This window comes from Podarcis bocagei (assembly GCF_964188305.1).
Source record: "Podarcis bocagei genome assembly, chromosome: 4".
Taxonomy (NCBI): Eukaryota; Metazoa; Chordata; class Lepidosauria; order Squamata; family Lacertidae; genus Podarcis; species Podarcis bocagei.
Window position 1 is genome coordinate 46,084,716 of NC_138128.1, and position 17,414 is coordinate 46,102,129.

General features: G+C 45.7%; 2 protein-coding genes across 8 annotated transcripts in view; both read right to left on the minus strand.

Annotated features, from left to right (window-relative positions):
- Positions 1–4,617, minus strand: part of LZTS2 (leucine zipper tumor suppressor 2) — a 60,749-nt gene extending 56,132 nt beyond the window's left edge. For 2 of the 7 annotated variants that reach the window (XM_081192332.1, XM_081192334.1), the window contains exon 1: positions 4,484–4,617. The gene's annotated coding sequence lies outside the window, so the exon portion shown is untranslated. Of the gene's footprint in view, positions 1–12; positions 150–352; positions 542–576; positions 808–4,483 lie in introns of those variants that run through there. The other 5 variants (XM_081192331.1, XM_081192333.1, XM_081192335.1 and 2 more) reach the window with 3 other exon arrangements.
- The window catches only part of SFXN3 (sideroflexin 3), a 175,390-nt gene that overhangs the window by 117,069 nt on the left and 40,907 nt on the right, over positions 1–17,414 (minus strand). The gene's annotated exons all lie outside the window — the stretch shown is intronic.

Here is a 17,414-nt window from a genome sequence, read left to right on the forward strand (position 1 = left end):
GAAAGTTCGTACTTCTCTACTTTTCTATTCTGCAATTCATTGCTGGAGGACTCCCTCATTACAGTGATTTTCACTCTAAATTCCTCTGCTCCACAGTGGAGTTCTCCACCCAAACAGCCAGCTTTGGTGTCCAAGTTACAAATGCAAGCAATTAATTTAACAGCGGCTGAATGGAGTTTGTTTTTTTCCCTCCTCAAATTTATCGTTCGAAGATCAGGGCAGGGACACTCTTCCCTCTAGGCAACATTATGTTTCAAACTGTGCCAGAGAAAAGTGAGCTGCACAGCACCACCTCCCCAGCTCTGTATCCCACACCATATGCCTTGGCAAACAGAAAGGCAGAAAGACATACCGAACAAACGCAAACCCGGTCAACAACAGCCAGACTTCCGAACCAAAGGACAAACCACCAGAGAAGCTTGTCCATGTAGGAAAATGGCAGATGAGGCTGGCTCACACATCCTGCAAGAGTCAAACCACTAGCGGTTTCAAGTTGATTCCTGCTGCCTGCCCTTCTCACTATCATTCCAACTCCCCAAAAAAATCCTGGCCAGCGTCACAGCCAAACAGTCTTACCAGCTAATCAGAGAACAGGAGGGGAGGGACGCCTGTCGCTTCACATTTCTTTCATGCTAACAACTAGGTTCGTGTGTGCATGTTCCCACATGTGCAGTGCATATCACGTTCCTCTGTTTCCATGCAGTTCATTTCTTGTAGTCTTTGCCAGCTCCAAGACATAACCTTAAAGCAAATGCACACGGAGCCACCAAATTTAGGATCAGGACTAGAAAGGACTGCAATTTGTACAGCCTCTCTTCTTTCCTGCGCCTGGCACAGGAGAGCGCAAAAACTCCTGGATTCATGCCAGAGGAAGGCCCATGAGATTTTTCTCTTTCCAGCGGGCACAATGAGCAAATCACACACAGCTTACAAGCCCCCAATACTCTCTTCCCTCCCTCCCTCCTTCCCACCCCATTCTCCAGCCTTAGAAGTCGGAGCATCATGTTACAGACCCTTTCATGCTCCAAACACAAAGCAGAGACCAGCTCATTATGTAGCGCTCAACTAACTACTCATGGAGCAGCTGCTGTCAGCCTGCTGCTAAGTGGTCCAATCCACAAGCTCTGAAGAACAATGTCACGTGACCATCAAAATCCTTGCATATGCATATTAACAAATGTGACCCAGTAAAAAAAGTACCATTTTACCAATCTCTTTTCCCCCAAGGTTGTGAAATGGATAAGGTCATGTTATGTTCAGAAGAAAGGAGAGGGACACATTTATCCCACTGCTGCCCCCAATTCAAAAGATAATTGAAGGCAAAAGAAATGCCACCAAAGAAAACATAGTGGCTTTTCAATTTTTTTATTTTTTTTAAAACTTGCCATCAGTTCTACATTAGAAGAGAAAAATTTCCAAAAGGGTCAGAGCAAAGCTAAATATGTTCTCTACCCATGAGGAGCTCACATAAGAGTTTCTTCCTTTGATTTGTACGTAAAGTGTCATTCCTATGTTGGGGCTTGTGTTAACAGAATGTATGTGCAGGGCAAGAAAGCTGAGGAGCGCTGAGGAGTGCTATCTATTTAGGGGCCTTGGAATCTGCACAGGAGGTGTAGAATATGATGCATATGGAAACAGTCACACTAAGGGTCTAGCAGTTCAATGCAAAGCTAAGGGATTGGGCTGAGCTAATGCTGATGGGCTAGGACAGAGGTGGGGAACATACGGCCCTCCAGATGTTGTTGTCTCCAACTCTCATCAGCACCAACTATCTCCTCTAAGGTTGCAATCCTTTGCACACTGACCTTGGGGAATAAGTAAACACCCACCAAACTCAGAGAAACTTAATGCTGAGTAAGCGTACGTGGGAACCCTGTTAGAGTGCAGAAATTATAATGAATTTAGTGAGAAAAAATCTAGCTCAATTTGACAGAAGGGGAATCTGGGGGTCAAAGATATAGCACAGCCTTGGAAATAAGCCCACAAAAGTTACCAGCTTCCGTTTCCATGCTGGCTGTAGAGGAAAGGAAGCCCCCACCCTCTGCTGCCAGCATACAGATACAGGTTCCTTAGACTCTTCAAGTAGGCTACTGAGTGAACGGGCAAAGGAAGAACAGATTTTTTCCATATCCGCCTCTTCTCCACCAGCCTGCTTGGTTTGCATGCTTCTCAGGGAGGAAGGGGCTTTCCTTCCTCTGTGGTTAGCACAGAACTCAAGTGGTGGAGGGAGGCGAAGGACCCACCCCTCATCCACCACCCCACCCATTTGCCTGCAAGTAATTCTTAGTTACCTGTGGCAAGTTGTTCAATGGAGTTTCAGCGATGGCTGGCCCATTTTAGTGACTGGAACACTGCCCCACCAACCTCAATCTGACCATAGCTGTCAACCTTCCCTTTTTTTGCGGGAAATTCCCTTATTCCAGCGCCGTTTTCCGCTGCTATCCCGGATTGTTAGATATCCCTTAGACTGACCCCGGGACAGATAGGCTGCTGATCCCTCATTTTCAAGGCTGCTGATCCCTCATTTTCAAGGCTGCTGATCCCTTATTTTCAAATCTGAAAGTTGGCAGCTATGAATCTGACATCAGCCAGGCAGCCCACCCAGCCTTGCCTTCCAGCCTTTCTCAACCTATGGGTCCCCAGATGTTGTTGAACTACAACTCCCATCACCCCTAGCTAGCATGGTGGGAGTTGTAGTCCAACAACATCTGGGGACCCACAGGTTGAGAACCGCCACGAGCTGCCGTTGCCTGTCAGCTTCCTCCACCTTATGTCTCAGTGTTGCCCTTGTAACAGGAGTGCCAACTTGGCCCCACGGCCGTGGGTACCCAGGGCTGTGGCTGCCATGCAGCGTGAACAGCCCTGGCACCAAAATTTGTGGATGCCCGGCCCCTTCATGGGGAATTTTGGGGCCCCAGGGAGTTCCACCTATGCCTTGTAAGGAGGGCGAGGAGGAAGGGGGCAAAACTCGAATGAGTTGGCTCTGAATCTCGTTGACTCTGGCTCCATCAGCTGTTGGGCTCCCTGCTTTCTGCCCTAGCAGCTCCAATGGGCACAAACCACACTGTGCAGAGAGTACATAAGGTGAAGCAATTCAGGCAAATTTAGCTATAACCTGGGGAATGCCCAAGAGGCACAGCCTGCAGCACAACCCTGAAATAACCATCCAAACCAGCTAGGCAGGAGTACTTAGGCTTAAACCATCTGCTCTGCATCCTGGGCTGAAAGCTAATACCAAACAGGAGAGGAGAGTTTGCCCAGGGAGGGAGGGGCTAACAGGCAGTTGCCACTCTAGATACCAAAGTCTCTGCTCCTGTCCAAATAAGCTAGAATGTCCAAGGGTAGATGTGGCCAGGGATGGGAGGAGGGAGGGAAGGCGTGCGAATACTTCTAGCCACAGTTTTCAATATATCTGATTGCGATGGAGCCAGCTTTCCCCCATGTGGCTGTGAAATGGAAACTCTATATTCCGAAAGGGAAAAGGAAGGCTGCCAGGCCAAGCTGGGCACTGCATATATCGGAAAGAAGCTTCGGGGAAAGTTTGCACTGGAGGTGAGACAGGGAAAGAAAGCCACCGAAACCTCTCCGGTCCCTGCCGACTCCTGAGCCTGGAATGTACACTGTTGAAACAGTCCCTCCCTCAGCATGCCAGAGACTTCTACAGAGAGCCACCCTCTCAGACCCAGAGCCCATCTCAGCCAAACCCCTTGAACCTCCAGAACCCTGTATCCATTATCTGGGGAAAGACAGGATATAAGCTTTTAAAATCAATCGAACAAACAAATCCCCCTTCAGTATTGAAATCCTCTCTTCCACAAATGCTAGTCCTGGAGTGGGGAGCCTGTACCCTTCCAGTTGTTGTTGCGACTATGACTCCCATCATTCCTGACCATTGACTACGCTGTCGGGGATCAATGAGTCGGAGTCCTGCACAACAACATCTGGAGGGCCGTAGGCTCCCCTGCCCTTGCCCCTCAGCATCAGCTCCTTCCGTCCCTGGAAGAGTCACTTTTGCCTTTTCAGCCACTGCCCCACACTTTGACCCCGCACAACACCTCAGTACCACCGGATCTCCCAGTCCCTCGCTCCACTCCACCCAAGATCTGTCTCCCCAAAGACCCTCCAACAACCCATTGCCCATATTCCACTTCTGGACAGTGGCTACATAGCCCACCACCAGCCTCGTAGCACATTTTCCTCATCCATGATACCCCACACTCCTTACACAGATTCTCAGCCCCCTAAAAATATCACACTCCAACTCTTCTGCCCCACACATACAAACCATCAACACAGCAGCGTATTTATTTTAAGCTTAGTTTAAAAACATGTCGAGGGCATTTAGCCCGCCGCAGAGGCTTGCCTTAAGCGCCTGGAGGATATCTCCCCTGTATCCCCACATTTGCCCTACAACGCCCCCCCCCACGCCCCACGCGTTTTAATTCATCGCTCCCTCAGCTTTAAAGCGTTTTCCTCCACTGACCTCCACACAGCATCTCGGGTCCACACAGCCAGCCAGCTCTCTCCCCCTCGCCCAGACGAGCGCTAGGACAGCCCGCCGCAGCCTCCAACTCCCCTCGCCCCCCGGCCAGTCCATGCCCGGCCCCAACGCCAGGCTCCGCCCGGCCGCCACCCCCCTAAAGCCCCCCCTAGACGAACGGACGGCCGAGCTAACGGGCAATGGGAAGGGCCCGCGCTTGGGAGAGTCCCGACGGGCGGACAGTGTCTGGTCCCAGACGATCACTCGGGGGAGGGGTAAGGAAGGGCGCCTTTAGGGTCGAGGGCAACGTCCCAGCCCTAAAACTGTGGGGGTTTTCAGAGAGACAGGGGGCGATGCCGGCTTGGCTTGGCCAAAGCTATGCCTCTTGCCCTCCCTTCAACTTTTTAAAGTTATCATGATGTCTGGAGCACTTTTTCTGGTCTTGTTTCCGGGATGGGTGTTGTGTCGTTGTTTCCCATACTACGTTTCTCTGTTATGTCCTTTTAACTTCTGAGATTACAAGGGAAGAGCCAAAAAGCTGACCAGCTGACCTCACTATATGCTGTAATTCCCGGGCTGCGCGCACGTCAATAAAAGCAAACGAGGTTAGATGCGCCTCGTTAAAAAGGCTATTCAAAAACAACCACCTGCCTTCTGCATCACGTGCCGTCAGAGACCTATCTTTATTTCTGGACCAACTAAAATATTACAAAGCAACAATTAAGCAAGCTTTCGAGGTCTCCAGGGCTCTTCTTCAGTCTGGGTGTTAAGCAAAACATAAGGCAGCAGCGGGAGGTTGGGGGTGGATGGCGAGAAATACTAGTCTGTAGTTTGTAAGAGCCTTAAATTGGAGTGCAGGAGGCATTAGGCAGACTTAATTAGATTAGACTCTGTAGGTGCAGAACAGATTTCAGGTTGCAGCAAGGGCTGCTGGGACACAGAAACAATAATAACTGATTTCCCGACTTGCGGAGGGAGGGACTGTCATTGTGGGTGGTTTTTTTGGTCACAGTAAGTTTTAAGGTGCAACCTGAAATCTGTTGTATGAGGAGTGTATACTCTTCCCAACACCTCCTGCACTCCATTTTAAGACCCAAATTGTGGACTTCGAGGTGCCAACATTTTGTCTTCTTTCCCTTCCCTCCCCCTTATTTTGCTCAACATCCAGAGCTCTGAAGAACCCCAAAGCTTGTTCACTACTTTGCTCTGCTCTAGTTACTCCTCCTCATAAGGGTATTACCATATGGTAACTTTTGGGGTTGTTTTCTTCAAGTGGGTCAAGAGAGTTAGTTACCTACATTTCTTTTTACTCCTGTGCACTTCACACATTTTATACACGGAAGCTCATTCAATATTTTTCATTATGAGGAAGATCACGTTTATTGAAGCATTGCATATGCTCTGTCTGTTTTCTTCTCTTCTGTTCTCACAGTGCAAGCCATACATTCAAAGCACATAGCTTTCGCCTAAAGAACCATGGGGATTGGTAGTTTTCCAGTCACAGAGCTACAATTCCCAGCACCCTTAACAAACTGCAGTTCATAGGATTCTTTGGAGGGGAGACATGTATGGTGTGCATGTGACACCATACATACATACATGCAAGTCACATGCACACCATACATACACACATGTATGGTGTGCATGTGACTTGAGTGCCACCCTGGGCCAAAGTGAAGCTGAGCAACTGTGTATTCTGGTAAAGATTGCAGGAGCAAAATAGTTCTAAGGTGGGCGTTATGTACTAAAAAAGGCCAAGGGACGGATGCGTTTCAATAGAGTCATAGCATAAAATGCCACTGCTAATATTTCTCTGTTTGCCACTTTGCTTTTGTGGTAGGAACATTGTGCTTCCTTTGATAGCATTATGGGAACAGGTTTTATCACTTGTTGTTTAGTGTGTGTGTGTGTGTGTGTGTGTGTGTGTGTGTGTGTAATTTTATGGCTTTAATCATTTGCATTGCATACGGCCCAGAGAACTTCTGCTATTGGACAGCGCAGAAAAGCAACAAGTAAAAGAAAAAAGATATAAGTAAAGCAAGTGTTTGAAGGGAGTGGGTAATGGCATAAGAGAAACTCTAGAGTTGTTGATGCTGTTTTTTAGAGTTCTGCCAAACTACTACAACCTGAAAAAGGCGACTATCACACTAACATCTTAGAAAAAGAAGGGACATCCGGCAAAATGCATGCTGGAACAAGCAGGTAAACAAACCTCTGCAAAGCAGGAGACACATGAGTGATCAAACTAAATTAAGTTCCTTGAAAAATAAATGCTGGCATAAAAAGACTGTGTAATTCATTAACCATAATTTCCAATGGAATTAACACATAGGGTTGTCACAGAGCATGCATTATTCGACATTAGCTATGCAGGCATCTCAAGGCAAGTGACTTTTCCTATGCTGCCTGCGAGACAGGAGTTAACTTCCTGTGCTTTTGAGGGCAGGGAGCAGAAGAAGCCTGTTTTTCCACTCCATTACATTCCTTTTAACCACCCTGTATCTCCAGTGAATAATGCATTTGTTCACCTTTTGCAGAAGATGCCTGGAGCCTCTCCCCCCCAACCCCAAAAAAGCAGGGAGTAGAGCACAGACCCCTATTACCAAACTACAGAAGCACAGAATAATAGGATGGGAGGGATACAAGGTTCTGAGCAATTTCTGCATCAAGGTGGGACCCCCTCCTGAGTTCCTAGGGCCAGAATATGCTGGCAGAGGGGGTGAGAACCCTGATGTACCTTCGTATTCATGCAACAAGCACCTAAACAGAGGATCCCAGAGGCTGCACTGGAGTAATGGAGTTGGGGAGATGTTTTGCACAGCACATGGACAACCCTCTTCCTGTTTTGCTGACGAAGCTGGGAGTGTTTTGTTTTGTGTGCATGTGTGTGGTCTTTTTTTAGCATCAGGCTGCAACGTACTAAAAGCATTATTCTTTTTTACACCAAGCAGCATCTGTCCACCCACTCCAAGAAATGTCTCCACCCAAATACGTCAAAAGTTCCCCTCTCCGTGTAATATACACACATAGTAGTTTCCATAACCAGGTTATCGATTTTTTCTTTTTGCTCAGATCATTTTTAGCTCAGATAATTAGCCAAGCCAGTACCAAGCGTCGACTTGCTCTGCACTCACTGCATTTCATTCCTTACATAAATCACACAGCATTTGGGAGACACTTTGCGCATGAAACATTAAAGATAAAAAAACCCTTGATTAGTAGCTTATGAAACGTTAAAGAAAAAAGAGTCGGTTTTGCCATTAACTGATGCTCCAAGATTTGCATAACTGCCTTGAGCCCCTGGCATAACAGCCCTGATGTTGCACGGCTTCGTGTGTGTGTGTGTGTGTGTGTGTGTGCGCGCGCGCGTGCGCGCGCCCTTGCATGATGCAGCATTTTGGAATTGTTTTCTGAAGCAATGTGTTTTAGGATCAGGCTCTTAGTTATGTAAGCAAACAGACACACAGACACATACACACGATTGTTGCCGATTCTCTCTACAGGGAGACTGCTGGAGATTTTCTTTGAAAAGTCAGTGAGCATTAAGCACAGACTACACATTAACAAGCAAACATATGGAGCTGAAACCATGTCTATGTCACATGCAGCCAGGGTGGAAGATCACACACACTTTCCCTGTCCACCTCCATCTGCTCTGACCACTAGTCCCTGTGCATGGTTAGTGTCCCTACTGCTTTTCCGAGACCTTTCCCAGAAGATGCCAGGGATTGAAACTGAGATGTTCTGTATGGGTGGCATGCAGCCTACCATCAAGCTACAACCTCTCCTCCAGAAATGTGTGCTGGTAGTAATGCTTATACAGAGATAGATAATACTTTAAACAAAAGGATTTGTTTTTTGTATATACCAGGCATAGGCAAACTCAGCCCTCCAGATGTTTTGGGACTACAACTCCCATCATCCCTGACCACTGGTCCTGTTAGCTAGGGATGATGGGAGTTGTAGTCCCAAAACATCTGGAGGGTTGAGTTTGCCTATACCTGATATATACACTCAAGGTAGGTGGGCAGGGAATGCCATTCCTCTTCCAGATAACTGATTTTAAAAATTTGAAATTGCAAAGGGGGGTTGGGTTGCATGGATATTTTGTAGGCTCAACTCCAACATTCTTTATTGAGACTCAACAAGATGTCACAAAAAGGTGGCAAGCTTTTGAGTGCTTCAGAAGTCTTCATCAGACAAGATGTTACACAAAACAGGAGGCGAGAAGAACAAGGAGTAAACAAAATGCAAAAAGTACAAAAATTAGGCTTAAAGTTCATTTGAAGTTTGGGACCAATATGGATTAAAAGCTTCCTCATCCTAGAATCCAATGAATGGTATCTAACTTAGTCCTTGTCAAAGGATACCCACTGAAATTAATGGACCAACTGAAATTACCCATAAACCAACATTGGCTACAACTCGAGGTGTGTAACCCATATTGTGGTTTGTGAAGCGAGACCCTGTCCTTTCACCAATATTGGAGAAACATTCAACTACTAGTCCAGTTGGCTTCTGTGCATCTTGTCCTTGCTCTACCTCTCTTTCAAATCAGAACCAGTGAAGGCAGTGAAGGTCCTGTGTGAGTGCCTGGAGGCGGTTGGAGGTTGGATGGCGGCTAACAGATTGAGGTTGAATCCTGACAAGACAGAAGTACTGTTTCTGGGGGACAGGAGGCGGGCAGGTGTGGAGGATTCCCTGGTCCTGAATGGGGTAACTGTGCCCCTGAAGGACCAGGTGCGCAGCCTGGGAGTCATTTTGGACTCACAGCTGTCCATGGAGGCACAGGTTAAATCCGTGTCCAGGGCAGCTGTGTACCAGCTCCATCTGGTACGCAGGCTGAGACCCTATCTGCCTGCGGACTGCCTCGCCAGAGTGGTGCATGCTCTGGTTATCTCCCACTTGGATTACTGCAATGCACTCTACGTGGGGCTACCTTTGAAGGTGACCCGGAAACTACAACTAATCCAGAATGCGGCAGCTAGACTGGTGACTGGGAGCGGCCGCAGAGACCACATAACACCGGTCTTGAAAGACCTACATTGGCTCCCAGTACGTTTCCGAGCACAATTCAAAGTGTTGGTGCTGACCTTTAAAGCCCTAAACGGCCTTGGTCCAGTATATCTGAAGGAGCATCTCCACCCCCATCGTTCTACCCGGACACTGAGGTCCAGCACCGAGGGCCTTCTGGCAGTTCCCTCACTGCGAGAAGCCAAGTTACAGGGAACCAGGCAGAGGGCCTTCTCGGTAGTGGCGCCTTCCCTGTGGAACACCCTCCCACCAGATGTCAAAGAGAACAACAACTACCAGGCTTTTAGAAGACATCTGAAGGCAGCCCTGTTTCGGGAAGCTTTTAATGTTTGATGTATTATAGTATTTTAATATTCTTTTGGAAGCCGCCCAGAGTGGCTGGGGAAGCCCAGCCAGATGGGCGGGGTATAAATAAATTATTATTATTATTCACCCAAGCAGCAAAATGTCTTGAACAGGCCCTGGTGGCCATGATCAAAGTAGAGCTCAGCACACCAAGGGTCTATTGCCATCAACGCAATTAATGTCTCCTACTCAGTCGCAGTTAATACTGGAGGTGCGATGAAAGCATGGTATGCCACTAATAACAGCGACAATCAGGCATGACCAAGTAACACCAGTGTATTCAGTTACACCCGTGTTATTTGGTTCTATATACAGGCCCATGGAGAGCTGCCAATGAAAAGTACAATTTTCATGCTGGAGATAATGATCTTTGTGTGATAATGAAAACCACACAGATTTGAAACTGGAGAACATACTGCAAATGTTGTTTGCTGAAAGAACATGTGGATTTAAAAAAATACATTCCAAAATTTCATCAGCAAGTTATAGCAAAGCTGTATGCAGAAAATAGTTACATTTTAAATAAAAGACTCCTTACATTTTTTTCCTCAGACCAATCCTGTCACCGCAAAACTTTTAACTTCTTAATGTATCAGGATTTATTATTATTATTCTGAAGACTTTAAACTTCTCAAAACCATGAAGAAGGAGATACTTTACTTATTCAGAGGATTAGAACATTTTTTTTCTCCACAATTTGGGGCGGGGGGGGGGGAGGGTGTTTTCACTTTGCCAAAATGAAAATACACATTATGGTGTTCAGGGAAGTTCCCCCAGGAAAGAAAATAGAAAAGGGTTTTGCTATAGTCAATCTGTTTTAGTTTATTGTGATTTAAGAAGAAGGCAGTACAATAAAGGCAAGCAAATAAAATAGCTCTGAAGTATATCAAATCCAGGCATACAGAACTGCCGAGAGCAAAAAGATCCACAGGCAATCATTTTCCATTATTTGCTACCATTCAGACACAGACTTAGGAACTGATGCTACGACAATCGTCTCCTCCCGGGTGTCCTGACAGAATGAACATTTGAGACAGTGGTCAAGTGACGTCAGATATAATCAGTAAGAAACAATTAAGAGACACCAGGAGAGCATTTGGTCCAACTCCCAAACTGATTATGTTGGAAATCTGGCATATGCCTGTCAGCTAGCGCAGCAACCAAAACAAGCAGCCCATGAGTCAGCAAGTTTGCTCTTTGAGGGTTTTTTTTATTATGGGAGCATTTCAGGTTACAAAAAGGGCTTTGTGTGCATAAAATTCAACATACACATGAAATGGGAATTTAAAAAAAGCAAGAGTGAGAAAAACTATTATTTGAGGTTAAAAGCTTGCACAGAAAAATCTAATTTTTGCCTGGGGAACTCAAAGGCACAGGGTGCAAATAAATAAATCAGGATGAATTGAACCAAGAATGGGAAATTTGTACAGGTAAATAGTGTTTTATTTATTAGGCAGGTTAGGATTTGGCACCACATACAAGTTTAAAATGTGTTGGTCACCAAGTTGTGGGAGTTCAGGCGAGACTGAGCCAAAATTTCTTATTTGTTAATAGCCACTGGGAGAAGAACAGAGAAACGGATGTACTAAATGCAAAGGAATGGCTTTTCCCCAGTAACAAAATATTGCTGCTGTGAGGACAATGTTGCATCAAACATTATGCTGAGCTACTGGCAGGAGATTAGTGAAACAAGTAATGTTGTATTTTAAAAAAAAAAAGGACATAAGAAGAATCCCTTGGATTAGACCAAAGGTCTATCTAAGCCAGGATCCTGTTCTTATAGTGGCCAATCTATGGGAAGCCTGCAAGAAACGGTTCCCAGCCACTGGCATTCAGAGGCATGCTGGGTCTGACAATGGAGGCAGTACATAGCCAACAAGGCGACTAGCATTTGGCAGCCTTATCCTCCACGAATTTGTTCAAGATCTGAGTTTTAAAACAGATACCCTACACTTAAACAAAAAACAAACCTGTCTGCAAAAGTGAAGACTGCTTAATTAAAAAAAACAACCCAACAACTCACCCTGCAATTCTAAAGGAGCTAAATTCTGTATTTTTTGCAAGACAGAAGACAGATGCACAGAGTGTGCATATTCCAGCAACCATTGGAAGCCTACAGACTTTTCTGCTCCTTCCAACCAGCGTTCCCCATCACAAAACAGCCCTTGCAATCACAGAAGGAGAGACACAGTCCTGCCATCCCCACCAGCCAATTATGAAAGTAAGAGTGAATCAATTACTTCTGTTTCCCTCAGTACATTCTAATAATCCGGCAGGTTCCTTCCGTTCTCTTACAATAATGTTTTCAGGACATTATGGCTTTCCTTCCTTTGCCTTCCCTGATCTTCAGTACTGAATCATTGCTGCAATTTATTGAAACATGGCAATGGGTCTGTGCATCTGGCTGTTAACCAGAAGGTTGGAGGTTCGAGCCCACCCAGGGACGGCTGTGGGTGGGCAGGATTCCTGCCTTGCAGGGGGCTGGACTAGATGACCCTCAGGATCCTTTCCAGCTCTTTACTTCTATGATTCTATAAATGGCTTAGAAGCAAGTTGCTTAAAAGATCACTTTCTCCCACACATACCTTCCTGAACCTTAAAATGCTCTTCAGGAGCCCAACTCCATGCCCCACTAAGTAAAGCAAGGTGGGTGCTTATTACGCAGAGGACATTGCTGCACGTGGCACCCAGCCTGTGAAATAGTCTCTCTAGAATGCCTCACCTGGCACCATTTTAAGTGTGTTTTTTATACCAGGCAAATACCTTTTTATTCACCCAGACCTTTTCAAATAATTGGCCATCTTGAAATCTGGGCTTTTAATGCAGCTGGTTTTCTCTGTGTTGTTGAGAAGGTTTCGTGATGCTATTTATTCTGTTCTCAAATTTTCAATATTATATTTTCATTATTTTATTTCTTCTGAGCCACCTAGAGAATATATTTATTGGGTGGCCTGCATAATAAGCAAATAAAGAACTCCACTCCCTCTCCCACACCAGCAACAATAGTGAGGGGGAACCACTGTGACCACCTATGGCCAGGCTTATATAGGTTTCTGAAGGGCTTCCAGATGATCAAAACATATATTTTCCCCTTAAGAAGTTCTGCTACGCAAGATTCAGCACTGCTGTTGGGAGAGGGCATGATCTTCATAGGAAGTTGCCTTAGACTAGGACAGACTATTTGTCTGACATGCCCAGTACAATGTGCTCCGATTAGCAGTGACTTTCTAGGACAAAGGTGGCTAATCTGTGACCCTCCATATGTTGTTTGCCTTCAATTCCCAGGAGTGCCACGCAGCATGGCCAACAGTCAGGGAAGATAGAAGTTGCAGGCCAGCAACATCTGGAGACCACATATCCCACATCCATGCTTTAAGATCGCAGACAGATGCCTTTCACAGCATCTGTTATCTGATCTTTTGGAGTGGCGAAAGAATAGAACGTGGGGCCTTCCCATGAAAAACATGTTCTCCGCCATTGAGCTAAATATGGCGAGTGTTTGCTACCTTTAAGAGCTAAAAGAAGACATCTGTGTTTGAGTTGTACAGGAGGGGACAGCACAACATCCCAGTAAACATTTTTAAAAGAATTAAAATTAACCACGAGGGAGGAGCTTACAGCAATCTGAAGCTGGGATGGGAAGTAGGAGAAGCACAATCATGAAGCAGAATGAGACGTGCCTCAGGGGATGAAGGTGTCAAACTGCTCCCCTGTCCACTTAATCTTGCTGCTGAATCTGCCACCATCCACATATGGCTTCTGCGGGGCCCAAGGTTCTCCTCTCCCCCCCCCCAGCCTTGCTCAGAGAAAGGGCCAAGATGGTCCTTCCTCAGAGAGAGGCATTCTAGGAAAGATGGCCAGAGGATAGCACCTGCAGCATGGCAGCTAGGAGACCATTTTAAACTAAGTGTTACAGGCCAAGGGCTTCCCCCAGGGGCTAGGGTCCCAGTTACCAAATATATAAGCCTTCATCAAAAAGTACTCACCAATGGAGGGCACAGTTTGTGGATGTAGTCCAAACAGACTAAGAGGAAGCACAAATAATCAGTCTAAGTCCAAGCATGATTCAGAGACAAAACATGGAACAACATTCCAAGGTCAATATCACACGGAGTTCAGGCAAGGTGCAACCCAGCAATGCAGGGAGACTGAAGCTATGAGTTGAAGAGGGATGCCTCCTATACTCTGCCCTTCTACACCACACCCTAACCTCAGCTGCTGTCAGTGAAGGAGTGCCTAGGACTGCTTACTCATGAGTAGACCCCTTAAAAGTAAAGGTACTCCTGACTGTTAGGTCCAGTTGCAGACGACTCTGGGGTTGCGGTGCTCATCTCGCGGTATTGGCCGAGGGAGCCGGCGTACAGCTTCCGGGTCATGTGGCCAGCATGACTAAGCCGCTTCTGGTGAACCCTTACTCACAAATTAACCAATGACTGTGGGTCTGCAGACACATGCTGCTGCTCTTTGGTCTGGACCTGAAGCTTTTGGCACCAGTGCTCTTGGGTCCCAGGAGAAGGCTCCACTTCTTCTGACAGCTCCAGCATCAACTTTTAACATGGAGGGTCCGTCAGGGAGATCCTCAGCATTGGATTCAGATTGCTCTGCTTGCTCCTCGAGGTCCTTGACCTGTGGGGTGCCTGGTTTGTCTTCTAAGGACGCCATGTCTGAAAGTGAAGGAGGATAGTTGTTGTGACAGAGGAAGATGAAGAAGAAGAAGAAGGAGAAGGCGGAGGAGGAGGAGGAGGAGGAGGAGGAGGAGGAGGAATTATTCTTAGAAAAAAGTTTTTTGCATCTGAATCATTACATAGTCACAAAATAATCCCCAAAGAGCAAAAGAAATAAATCAAGATAAATACACCCAGCCAGACCTATCTAAACTGCTTCTCAATTACTAAAACCCCAGCCCTTTCTTCTCCTTCCTCCACCAAGCTTGAGTTCTTCAGATGTTCCTGTGGATAAATCTGATCCATTGATCTGATCAATCTGATCCCTTGATCTCCACAAGCAACATCCCTGAGCCACCTTTTCCCTTTTTTTACAGTATCAATTGTCCTGTTTTCACTGGGTAGCTGAGTAACCAAAGGATTTGTCAGCAGCAACACCAAAGGTGAGCAGCAACCAAAGCAACTTCCAGTGCCAGGTCAGTTGGAGTCCAAGCAAGCAAGCAACAAAGGGTTAGGAGAGAAGCAAAGTCAGAGCAATCCAAGCAGTGCCTAATGGGGCAGGGGGGCAAAGGGGTGCATGTGCCCTGGGCAGTAGGGTTTTTTTTGGGGGGGCAGCAAGAATACCAGCTTGCTTTGGAGAAAATCCCTTTAAGTATGTTAAGCACTTATTTTAGCTGTTTTTATTGATAATGTTTCTTGTAAACCACTTAGAGGCTTTATTACAAGCAAGTGATATATAATTTTTGTTAAATAAATAAAGAAGTGTTTACCTGCTGGACAAGGTTAGCTAAAGGGAGCAAATTAACCCCATAATTCTCAAACCAAACTTGTTATTTTTTATTTTTATGAAGAGTCCAATTCTTTCACATGCCCACTGTTTATATTTTAAGTTCCTTGAGACAGCGTCCTCTCTTTCTCCTTTTGTTACTCGGTAAAGTAACATAACAATTACATAAATCAGACAAGGGGGGGGGAAACACAGAGAAGAAAGGCCATCTAGTTCAATGTCCTGTTCTTAGGCAAAAATTCCTACAACTGCTCTGACAAGTATATGCAGATCCTCTTTCTTTGAAACTCCCAAAGAACAAGATACCACAGTCTCTGTAGCCAATTTGGGCCACCGCTGAACTGTCCTTGCACTGAGGGAATAAGAACAGTTTGGTAATAGAGCAAGCTGGATAGTTAAACAAGCTGAATTTTGCAAAAGGTCAGCTACAAGTCACTTAAGATTACAAAAAAGAGCTGAACAATAGACCAATAGTGTGTGTTTCTTAACTGAGCTCTGGTCAACAAGTGTGGGTCATGGGACAGGGGTAAAGTGAGGTAAAACCAAGTTTCAAATTCCAACCCATCCAAAAAAAGTCAATGGGTGTCAAGTCACTTATCTCTCAGCTTACTTAACCCACCTTACAGGGTTGTTGTGTGAAAGTGGAATAATCCATGCATGTTCTCCAGAGCTTCTTAGAGAAAAGGGTGGGGGACCAATGCAACAAAAAACCAGCATGAGTGGAACAAATCTAAATATTATCTCGTTAGGATTTGCAGAAGTTGACAAGTATGTTGTGCACTCATCCACCACCCTAACTTTTTTCTTCCTACCTTTATATTAGTTTTAAATAACAACCTAATCTGTAAAGCAACAGATTAACTCACTTATGGTTTAACCAAAGTGTAATTACAAGTTTTACGTATACAGAAAATGTGTCACCTTTGGGGTGGAATACCGGTATGCAGCTTGCTGGTCTCTCACTAGAACATGTAATCACTATGTCATCATGACTTCAGGATATGAACAAAAGCATCTGGAGGAGACGGCAGGACAAGGTAAGGAGGCAGCCTATAATAACCTGGAATTTGGCAGTTCTACAAAGGTGAAAATCTAGGCACACTGACTCTTCAGCGAACCACAAATTAGGCTGCCCTGTTCCATCAACCAGGCCCTGACAGATCCAACATCAAGCAACACCCTCCAGAGTCAGATGATTAAATCATGACCACCTTTTCTTGTATCTTTTATTGCTGTGGGGAAAGGTCTGAAAATACAGAATAAAAGCCAGAAGGCAAAACCAAGAGACTGGGGATACTTTTTTAATACCTGGGTCTGACAGTCTAAACACTTAGTCCCTTTTTCGGCAAAACAGGCTTGTCCGATGCAGGTTATTTCTTCAAATCTCCTGAAATTAATTAATGTGAAATTCATGTAAAAATGGGGGCTTGGCTTTTGCTGCCCAACTCCCCATGGGACTCTGAATCCCCTAAGTCCATGATCGGCCAGAGAAGAATGGATGGAGGCAGGATCCAGTGGAAAGGAAGGCAGATACTTCTTTTTCTGTTACAGCAAAGTTCCCTCCCCTCTTTGCAAGGAGGAAGAGACCCAGAACAAAAGTGTGCAGGAACCTTTAAAGACTTTAGATATCACCCAAGTCTCTTAGCCAAAGACCACCCTAAAATCATCATACATACATCATAGGAGGTGGTCTACAGCATAAATCCTGTCTGTCAGGATACCTGATAATGGTCACTTGTAGCATTACCTGGGCAGCCTGGCCATTCTTTTGTGATGGTTAATACTTTAGTTCCTGAATCCAGGTCACAGGCTCACCCTGTTCGTACACAAATACAGTGGTACCTCGGGTTAAGAACTTAATTCTTTCTGGAGGTCTGTTCTTAACCTGAAACTGTTCTTAACCTGAGGTACCACTTTAGCTAATGGGGCCTCCCGCTGCTGCCATGCCGCCACCGCATGATTTCTGTTCTCATCCTGAAGCAAAGTTCTTATGCCAAGGTAGTATTTCTAGATTAGCAGAGTCTGTAACCTGAAGCGTCTGTAACCCGAGGTACCACTGTACACCCTTATGACAGGATTTGTAACCAAAAAGACAATGGGAAAG